General features: G+C 42.4%; 3 non-coding genes across 3 annotated transcripts; 1 reads left to right on the forward strand and 2 right to left on the reverse strand.

The window, feature by feature from the left end:
• Positions 1 to 2000: 2000 nt before the first annotated feature.
• TRNAQ-CUG (transfer RNA glutamine (anticodon CUG)) lies at positions 2001 to 2072 on the reverse strand. The gene has a single exon. It is a non-coding gene; the product is annotated as a tRNA-Gln (tRNA).
• Positions 2073 to 5943: 3871 nt separating this feature from the next.
• On the reverse strand, positions 5944 to 6015 carry TRNAQ-UUG (transfer RNA glutamine (anticodon UUG)). The gene has a single exon. It is a non-coding gene; the product is annotated as a tRNA-Gln (tRNA).
• Positions 6016 to 8894: 2879 nt separating this feature from the next.
• TRNAM-CAU (transfer RNA methionine (anticodon CAU)) lies at positions 8895 to 8967 on the forward strand. The gene has a single exon. It is a non-coding gene; the product is annotated as a tRNA-Met (tRNA).
• The last annotated feature ends 271 nt before the right edge of the window (positions 8968 to 9238 follow it).

A 9238-nucleotide genomic window follows, 5' to 3' on the forward strand; every position in this document is an offset into this window, starting at 1 on the left:
CAGTGGACCACGTTTTGTCAGAACTCTCCACCATGACCCCCGTCCATCTTGGGTGTCCCTACACAGCATGACTCATAGTTTCATTGAAAGAGAGAAACTATGCTTTATCATATCTTAGCTACCTCAAACAAATGCTGTAACCTATAATTTTTATTTTCTGGATCTCTTCAAAGCCTGCAGGGTTCACCAAGGAAAAGACAGGGTTTAATGGCACCAGCACCTTTACTAATAACTAAATAGAGATCCAAAGGACTGAAACCTAACTCCTGAGATTTCTGTACTCCAGGATATCTGGTTTATATGTATGCTTATTCAATGTGTTCTCAACTTTTACAAGAAGCTTGAAATTACAAAATGAAACATTATTTGAATCTCCAACCTCCCCTTCTTTATCTTCTTATTCCCCTTCATCTGAAAATGTCAAATGCCCTAGGAGAAGAATGCTCTATGGGCAGTAAAATGTATTAAAATAAACTCTAATCAGAAGATCCTAGCATTGTCATAAGTATACATAAAGGGAAATAGATTTATAAAATAGATAAAATAATATAGACATTAATAAGTGACATATTTGATATTTCAATTCTGTAGGTAGGCAAAGATAATTTTAAAATAAACTGTGATGACATAACTAACTTTGCCTTTGGCAGAAAACAGAGATGAACATTTACCTTCAACAAGTAACAAATCACATTTCAGATTGATTAGTGATTTAAATACAAAATGTAAAATAATAAAGCATGTAGTTGCAATTAATAAGAAAACTCAGAAGAAAAAAATATTTACTTGGAAACTGTAGCATAAGAAATTTTTGAGCAACTAAGCTTTAGTAAAAATATGCTTTGGTGAAAGCCTACAAAAAAGGTAGGCGATCCTAAATGGCAAATTCATATAAGAAAGAAATTCACCTGAAAATTAGAAATAAATGTGTCTAAGAATGAGATGATGGTGAGGGGGCTGCTTTGGCTTATCACTTCATTGTTTTAACCTAGGACAGTATCCTTAAGCTATCTTCATTTCTTAGAGTCTTTATGAATTGTCATAGTATTCTGATGCTCTCACATTGCCTTCCAGTGGTCTTCTAAATTGTTTCTTCATAAGTTTAAATCGTCCTAAAGAATATAATTGCCAACATTTTCACAATGTAATTGGTAAAATTTGAACATTAAAATAGTCCAGTCCATCACTGAATTTTATCCATTGGTACCCAAGAGCAATTTGATATATGCTGCTGCTGCTGCTAAATCGCTTCAGTCGTGTCCGACTCTGTGCGACCCCATAGACGGCAGCCCACCAGGCTTCCCCTTTCCTGGGATTCTCCAGGCAAGAACACTGGAGTGGGTTGCCATTTCCTTCTCCAATGCATGAAAGTGAAAAGTGAAAGTGAAGTCGCTCAGTAAGTGTCTGATTCCGTGACCCCATGGACTATAGCCTACCAGGCTCCTCTGTCCATGGGATTTTCCAGGCAAGAGTACTGGAGTGGGTTGCCATTGCCTTCTCCATGATGTATGCTAGCATCCTTGAAAAGTATACAAGTCAGTGTTCATGAATTCTTTTTTTCTTTCAAAGGTATTTCTATTTTATAGATACCATGAAATTTTATCCCTCCATATTGCATTTTTCTATGCTTAAACGCTGTTACTGATTATTATATTACTCTGAAACAGAAAAATATATTAAAAGATAAATATAATTTTAACTATATCTGGTGTGTGTTTTGTATTTCAAGGGTCTCCCCCCTCCCCCAGTCTGAGCTGTTTTCAAGTTTAATAGTAGCAAGTGACCAATAAAAAGTAAAGATGTAATTTTTGAGAAGCATTTAGTATACGAAAAGAACATTTGTATTTGAACTTAGTAAGAGGGATAGCACTTTTTCCCTATCCCTTGTGTCTGCGGGTGAAAGCTTCCAGGGGTTGCAATGAGAAGATTTCCATAGAAATAAGTGTTATCAGAAATTTACAGAGAGGGGATGTGAAATCAGATAAAAACAGACTTTTTATAGGTCCCACCGAGATTTGAACTCGGATCGCTGGATTCAGAGTCCAGAGTGCTAACCATTACACCATGGGGCCTGTCCTGATGCGTGCCTTTTAAATTCTTTGATGATATAATTCTTCCTCCCTAAGACCCTTGATGTGGTTTTCTAAAGGGTAGAAATATATTTTGCATTTCCTCCTCTAGGATTAAGTCATGAACCCTTACCTGTCACATGCCTGTATCTATCTTCTAAGCCAGACTCTACTGGAAAACATTGCCTCCCTAATGTTAGGAATCGTCCTTTCCACCCACCCATTCTCACAGAGTGCTCGGTTTTATGATAACCGTTTTGTACTGTTACTTCACCCAAGGCTCAGAGTTGTCCTACGAGATAAGGATCATTATCCCTATTTTACAGATGAATAACCTGAGGCAGAGACCTGTTGTCTTTCACCCTTTTCTCTCAGATTCTATTACTTCACGGAAAACCGTCTTTTTCTAGGGTGGTAAGCTGAAGCTCCAACACTTTGGCCACCTGATGCAAAGAACTGACTCATTGGAAAAGACCCCAATGCTGGAAAGATTGAAGGCAGAAGGAGAAGGGGACGACAGAGGATGAGATGGTTGGATGGCATCACGGCCTCGATGGGCATGTGTTTGAGCAAGCTCCGGGTGTTGGTGATGGATAGGGAAGGCTGGTGTGCTGCAGCCCATGGGGTGGCAAAGAGTCGGACACGACTGAGCAAGTGAACTGAACTGATCTACCTCTTTTGCTGACGCGTTATGGAAAGATTTACCAGAGTCGCAGACGAGACACTGACATTTAAGGAAAATGGAATTAAACATGCTTGGAAGATGCGATAGGAGTAAGATCCCTGCAGCCCTGGGATCACAAGGCGGAGCCTGGGGGGTGAGAGGAAAAGCGAAGGAAAGGCCCTCGAGAGTCTTCCTAGGACCGAGTCGAGCCCCACGGTCCTACTTTCACCAACAGAAAATATACAGAGACTCCCAAATGGACACAGAGAAGATTCCCCTGCTGCCGCATCCGTTTCCCGCACACACATCGGCGTCCACACTTGGTGAAAACCTGCAAGACAGTCAGTTTCTGTGATGGGTCCTGGTGAATATTCTGAGTCGCATCCTAATCCAGTATCTCCACAGACTCCTCAGGGTGGCTTTTCGCGGGCAAAGATACCCAGCACAAGTTTAGCAGTGTGTACCCAGCGATTTCTTTAGCGGTACTGGGGAGTCTAGCTTTGCTCCAAGCAGTTTCCTGAAATTCGACGCCCGTCGGATGAGACTGACCTAGCTGAAATACTTTCATGACTTGCAGATTGGGATTGCGTTTCAGGATTTCAGATTTTAAACCGGAGACGGGTTTCGGGGTCCGTGCGCCTCTAGTGGATTTAGACCATGAAGCTCAACTCCCACTACCTGGGGCGGGGGTGGGGTTGGGGCTGTGGAAATCACCAAAAACAAAAGGCCAGGTTTCTTCCAGGATTCCTTTACAGAATGATTTTTTCAGAGTGGCTTTTACTGGACAAAATCTTTAAATTGGTTCTTTCCGAAATGCTGGGTTGGAAGTTTTCCTCTAGAACAGGTGAAGAATGGCCAAGGACTGTTCCTTGTTTGCATAGAGTGGGTAGAAGACCCTCAGGAGAGAGGGTAAAGATCCTCCATTGGAGATCCTAAACTGTCAAAACCTGGTGGGTACAAGAAAAATGTCCTTACAAAGGAGATGCTTTAAAACCTGAGCAGGGAGAACCCAGGTAGATTCCTCTTCCATCGGCATAACTTAGTCAGCAATGGATACACCACCCGATGACATTTTCCAGCGCCCCAGAGAATAGTCCCAATGGCCTTGACTCTGCGTGGTTCCTGATATGTTAGCAAAAGTGCACTGCGTGAGGAAGAGGCCTTGACCTGTGCAGCAGCCGTGCCACGTGTAGCAGAGAAAAGGCCTGTACTTCCCCAGGGCCACATCCTAAAGCTTTCCCAGACTCACGCCCTCAGGCGAACTGTGATGAGGACAGCAAGTGAAGCCCTTCGAGCAAGGAATGAATAAAGTGCAGTGCTCAGAGGCTCAAGTCTCCTTCCTGCACCCCCAGAAAGGGAAAAAGAACGCCTTCAGATTAAATCCTCACTTTCTGTTCAGCGTTCAAAAATCTTCAACTGGATGACAAATGTGTAATTCGTGCTTTTCAGAGGCTAGGCCCATGGCAGCCACTGGCCTTCCCCTAGCCAATAGATAACCACAAGTAAGCACATTCAGACTTTAGAATGACAGGGCAAGCATGTAGTCAAAAGAGACTTTCTTTTCAAATTCTCATTCAAAAGTGCAAAATTCAGTGCTCCTATTACATATCCTTCCTCAACTCCAAATTGAGCTATTGCTGTGGCCTCATTAAGACAAAGTCATGGTTGACATTCATCTTCAGGGAAATTTCTGCTCCAGTCCTGGGCAAAGTCTGGTTCTCAGAGTTTACTGTAGACTTGGGATCATTGAAGGAAAAGAGTGAGAAGAAATTTGGGAAAAAGCAGAGCAGAATGTTTTGGAATCAAACATGGACACAAGCTACCCTGGGTTCTGGGATGAAACTTTATGCACTCAGCAAGTTTTTCTTTTCTCTTTAATTTATTTTTTTGTTTCTTTTGGCCACATATCTTACAGGATCTCAGTTCCCCAACCAAGGATAGCTTGGAATTCTAACCAGTATGCCGCCAGGGAACTCTGCACTCAATATTTTTAAACTCCTAACAGGAGCCAGGGATTGTGGGACTGAGAAGTGAAAGGTGAACAAAGCCACAGTACTGGTCTCTCCCCTAGAATATCCTCTGTCTAGAGCAGGAGTGGGGGAGTTATTCAACAAGCAATTAAAACGTGAGGTGGTAGGAGAAGGGGACATTTGGGTGCTGAGGAAACACAGATGGAGCGCGTGAGCCTAGATAAGGGAGCCGATGAAGGCCTGGGTAAGAAGGGCTGAAAGGTCTAAGTTAATATTTGAGGAATGAATAGAGAATCAGAACTGGGGGCAAAATGGAGGGCAAAAACGTTTTGCTGGTAGTAAATACGGAAAGGAAAAGAAGATGGTAGAAATAATTGTATCATAGCTTGTGACTAGAAGATATTTTGGAGGGATGAGTGTAACAGGAACGGTGACAAACGAGGTTGGAGGTGTGGCCAGGTTAGGTTAGGTTTCAACAGTCATGAAAATGTGGGGAGCTGCCCCCAGCAAAGTGGAAATAACTTGTCCTGTACTGGAATTCTCAAAGGTGATAGCAAGGGCTGCTCACTCATGGGTTGCTACCCACAGTTTGAAGAACAGTCCCACAAGATCAACTTTGTGCAGAGGTATTCCTAGCATGTCTAAGAATTGAAGGGATTTGCAGTTATAACGGGAAGAGGTGGCCTGAAAGTGTTAAGGGCGCGGACTGCTAGCCCATCTATCGTGCTCTGCTCCTGTGGGCTCAGATGCCTCCTCTGAGCGCCCTCTGTGAAGAGCCCAGCCGTGAGAGAGAACAGAAACGCCCCGTGTTTATCGCCTTCTAATCACAAATTTATCACCTCTCAGTTTAGACTTCCTTTTCCAGTTTTAGGATAAAGTGGCCTTTTTTTTTTTTTTTTTTTTTTTTTTTTTGGCCATTCTTCTAAAACAAAGTTCTTTTGCCTGCTCACACAGATTTCTTTCTAGGAATAAAGCAAAGGGAAACAGCGGAGAGACGGCGCCTCCGCATCCGGACCTGGGCAGACCTGGGCATGGGTTACAGGACGGGCGGCTTCTCCTGGTGGTGCTGGATTCTGAACACAGCTTCGCTCAGCAGCCGGTGGGCTCCGACTTCCCATCAGAGAAGACTCTGTTACTATTGCTCGTTAAGACTGACGTGTGGTGGGTTGGATTACAAGAGAAAAGGGAAAAGGCTGGGACGAGATTGCAGAAGTAAAATTGAATGTGGAAACAACCAGGAAGGTCCCACCGAGATTTGAACTCGGATCGCTGGATTCAAAGTCCAGAGTGCTAACCATTACACCATGGGGCCCACGAGAGAAGCGTTTGAAAAAGTATCTCTTGTGGCAAATATTCATCTTTGAGGCACTAGATGCCTATTACCGAAATTTAAACAACGTGACCGCACCCCCAACCCTCCAACAAAATTGTACCTTCTGGAGGGGTAATTTTGAAAACGTGTGGGTGTTGTGGTTATCTCAAATGGCTTAGCGGCACAACTGGTTTTCAGGTCAGGGCCAGATGCTGGAAGTCCAGTGATGCTCAGGACATTCCTATACCAAGAATTATCCTTAGAACAGCATGACTTTTGTAAAACATTTTCATCTGGATTTTCAAGGATCTTTTCTAAGGGTGAAGTCCCTGCTTCCACCTTTGTACCCTCTCACTTAATCATCTTCTCATATACAACTGGCAGTGCTGTGCGGGACCTTGTTAGGATTATGACTTTTATTCTGAGATAGGATGTCACAACTTCTGGTTAGGTGTTCTGGGGCACTCCTCTTTGGAATGTATGAGACGTCTGACCATTCTGAAGCCACCGCACAGTTAGGGAGCCAGATCACATAAAAGTGCTTAGGCTGGGAATTCCCTGGTCATCCACTGGGACTCTGCACTTCCATCGATGTGCAACCAGATTGGATCCCTGGTCAGGGAAAAGGATCCTACAGGTCAGTGGCCAAAAAAAGAAAAGTGCTCTGAATGTTAGTCCTAGCCCACAGCCAGTGTCAATTGCCAGACAAACGAGTGAAGATGCTTTTAGATAATTCTAGCCCTCAGCAGTTGTCCTGTAAATGACAAGTCAATGATCTTCTGCCTAAAGCCCCAGACATTTTAGAGCTGATAGCCATTGCAGCTGTGCTCTGACCTAATTCCTGACCACAGACTCCATGAAGATTAATAAAATGCTTTGTGCCATCAAGTTTGGGCTGTTTAGCATGCAGGAACAGTAACCTGAACAGGTCTAGAAACAGGAATTTTCTTGACTTAATCTTAGTTTTGCCCAATGAGAGTGTTCCCAATATTTTGCCACCATAAGTAATGTGAACATCAGTGTCTTCCTATGGGCCAATTTGTTTGTCATATATTTTCAAAACTATTGTTTTTTCACAAAATTGGCAGGCTTGTGTGGGGTCTTGTGAGAGTGGGATGATTAAAGATAAGAAAACTCCCCTCTTTAGATAACCATCTAAGTGCTATGTCCTTTCATTATATTAAGCTGTAACAAGACATTGGTTGGCATGTCATTGACTCAGGGTACATTCTAGGCTCTGGGCTTGGTGCTGGGGTATGGCTGAGAACAAGACTCCTTTGGTAGAACCCACCTCTTCAGGAATGGTTTTATAACAATTTTATTGTTTGTTTTTCTGGATGTAGATCTTAACAGAGATGGAGTGATCTTCTCTTGCTTTGCAGGGCATTTTTTTCAGCAGGTATCTAGAAAACTTGCAGGTTGTTGAGGCTCCATGCAGAAATTAAGTTGAACAAAGAGAAAAAGATGAGAAGTCGAAACTTCTCATCCCATGGCTCCCTCTGCTCCAGCCACAACAGCCTTTGGCAGTTCCCAAAACACACTAAGCAGGGGCCTGGTTTGGGTACTTGTTCCTTTTGCCTGGAACAGATTCCCCCAGGTAGTGACTTGCCACTTTATGCCAACGACTCCTCTTTGAGACCTTGTCCAAGTGCCTTCCTTAAAATTACCCTTCCCAACGTCTTCTTTCCTTTCTTTATTTTTATCCACATCACCCATTAAGGAGCTGATATATTAAGAATTTTATTAATTTATTAATTATCTGGCTGTAAAAAGTGACCTAATGTGTTGTCAGATTCCCTTTCTCCTGTCCAATATGAAATTCTGTGCCAGTATTTGAAACTACTGTCTGTTCTCAGCTAATAAAAATGTGGGAGTGTCACTTGATTTGTAAGAGACAGGTCCATGAAGTCCAAAAATTAGACCTTATTGCAGTGTCTTTAAATATAGATCAATGCAGTTTGCAATTCTGATTCCCTGGTTGCAAAGGTAAGAATGTTGTATTTGACATCTCTTTTTAACTGGTTAAGAAAAGGACTACTAGTTCCCTAATGGATTAGTGGTACTTGCTCTGTCTCCATCATGCTCAGAAAAACAAAGAAACATCTATGACTGATAGATAATTTAACAAATAATGTGAGAGTCTGCTTCATTTAAATGACCATACAATGTTAAACTGGCATCTAGAATCATGACTATTTCAGAATCTTATTTGATAAACTCTTCATGGTTCATACCCAGAGGTTTTATACTGAAGTCCTATCATTGTTTTGCCAAGTGTACTCATGATACAGAATGAAGCCCTTGGTGTAACATTCAGACTGCTTGCTCAGCCCTTTGCACTGCTCCCTTTTGCCCACTCCTGTAGACCAACATTCCCAGTGCCTTGAATGTGACACCTATGTTCTTACTTCATCTGCCCAGAATGCTGTTTTGTACACCACTCCCCTCTGCTGGTAACTATTATTTATTTTTTGCTCCTTGGGTTTTCCACATACATCTCTACTGAAGCATTTATTATCTTATTATTTCATTTGTTTGTTTATGGACAATGTGCACATATGACTAAAAATTCAAAGTGCGTAAAAACATCACAATCGAAAAAGATTTTCTATCCATCCCTGCTCCTAGGCTATCCAGCATCCTTTCTGCAAAAATAACCAATACTAGCAATTTGTGTAGTAGTCTTCTGGAGATATTTTAGATTCATACAAGCCCATGTATACAAAAATCTACTGCACATTATCCTGTATGTTGCTTTTGGCCCTTGACAGTAAACCATGGAGATCGTCACCTACCAATACTTGAGGAAACCACATAGTGGTTACAAATACGGATTCTGAAGCTAGACTACTTCGGAATAGCAATAAGCGTACGTATCTGCCTCCTTAGCGCAGTAGGCAGCGCGTCAGTCTCATAATCTGAAGGTCCTGAGTTCGAACCTCAGAGGGGGCAGCTCCTTTTTAAGACTTCTCGGAAGACGCGAGGCTCACTCTCTGAGTTTGGAAGATCTCCTGGAGAAAGAAATGGCAACTCACTCCAGTATTCTTGCCTGGAAATTTTCATGTACAGGGAGCCTGGTGGACCACAGTTTACGGGGTCGCTAAGAGTGGGGCACGACTGTTACTAGCTGTACATTTACAGGTAAGTTTCTCATCATCTCTGGACCTGTATTTTATAATCTATAAAACAAGTATAAACTAATTTAACTCAAAATATTGTTATA

The sequence above is a fragment of the Bubalus kerabau genome, chromosome 3 (assembly GCF_029407905.1).
Source record: "Bubalus kerabau isolate K-KA32 ecotype Philippines breed swamp buffalo chromosome 3, PCC_UOA_SB_1v2, whole genome shotgun sequence".
NCBI lineage: Eukaryota > Metazoa > Chordata > Mammalia > Artiodactyla > Bovidae > Bubalus > Bubalus kerabau.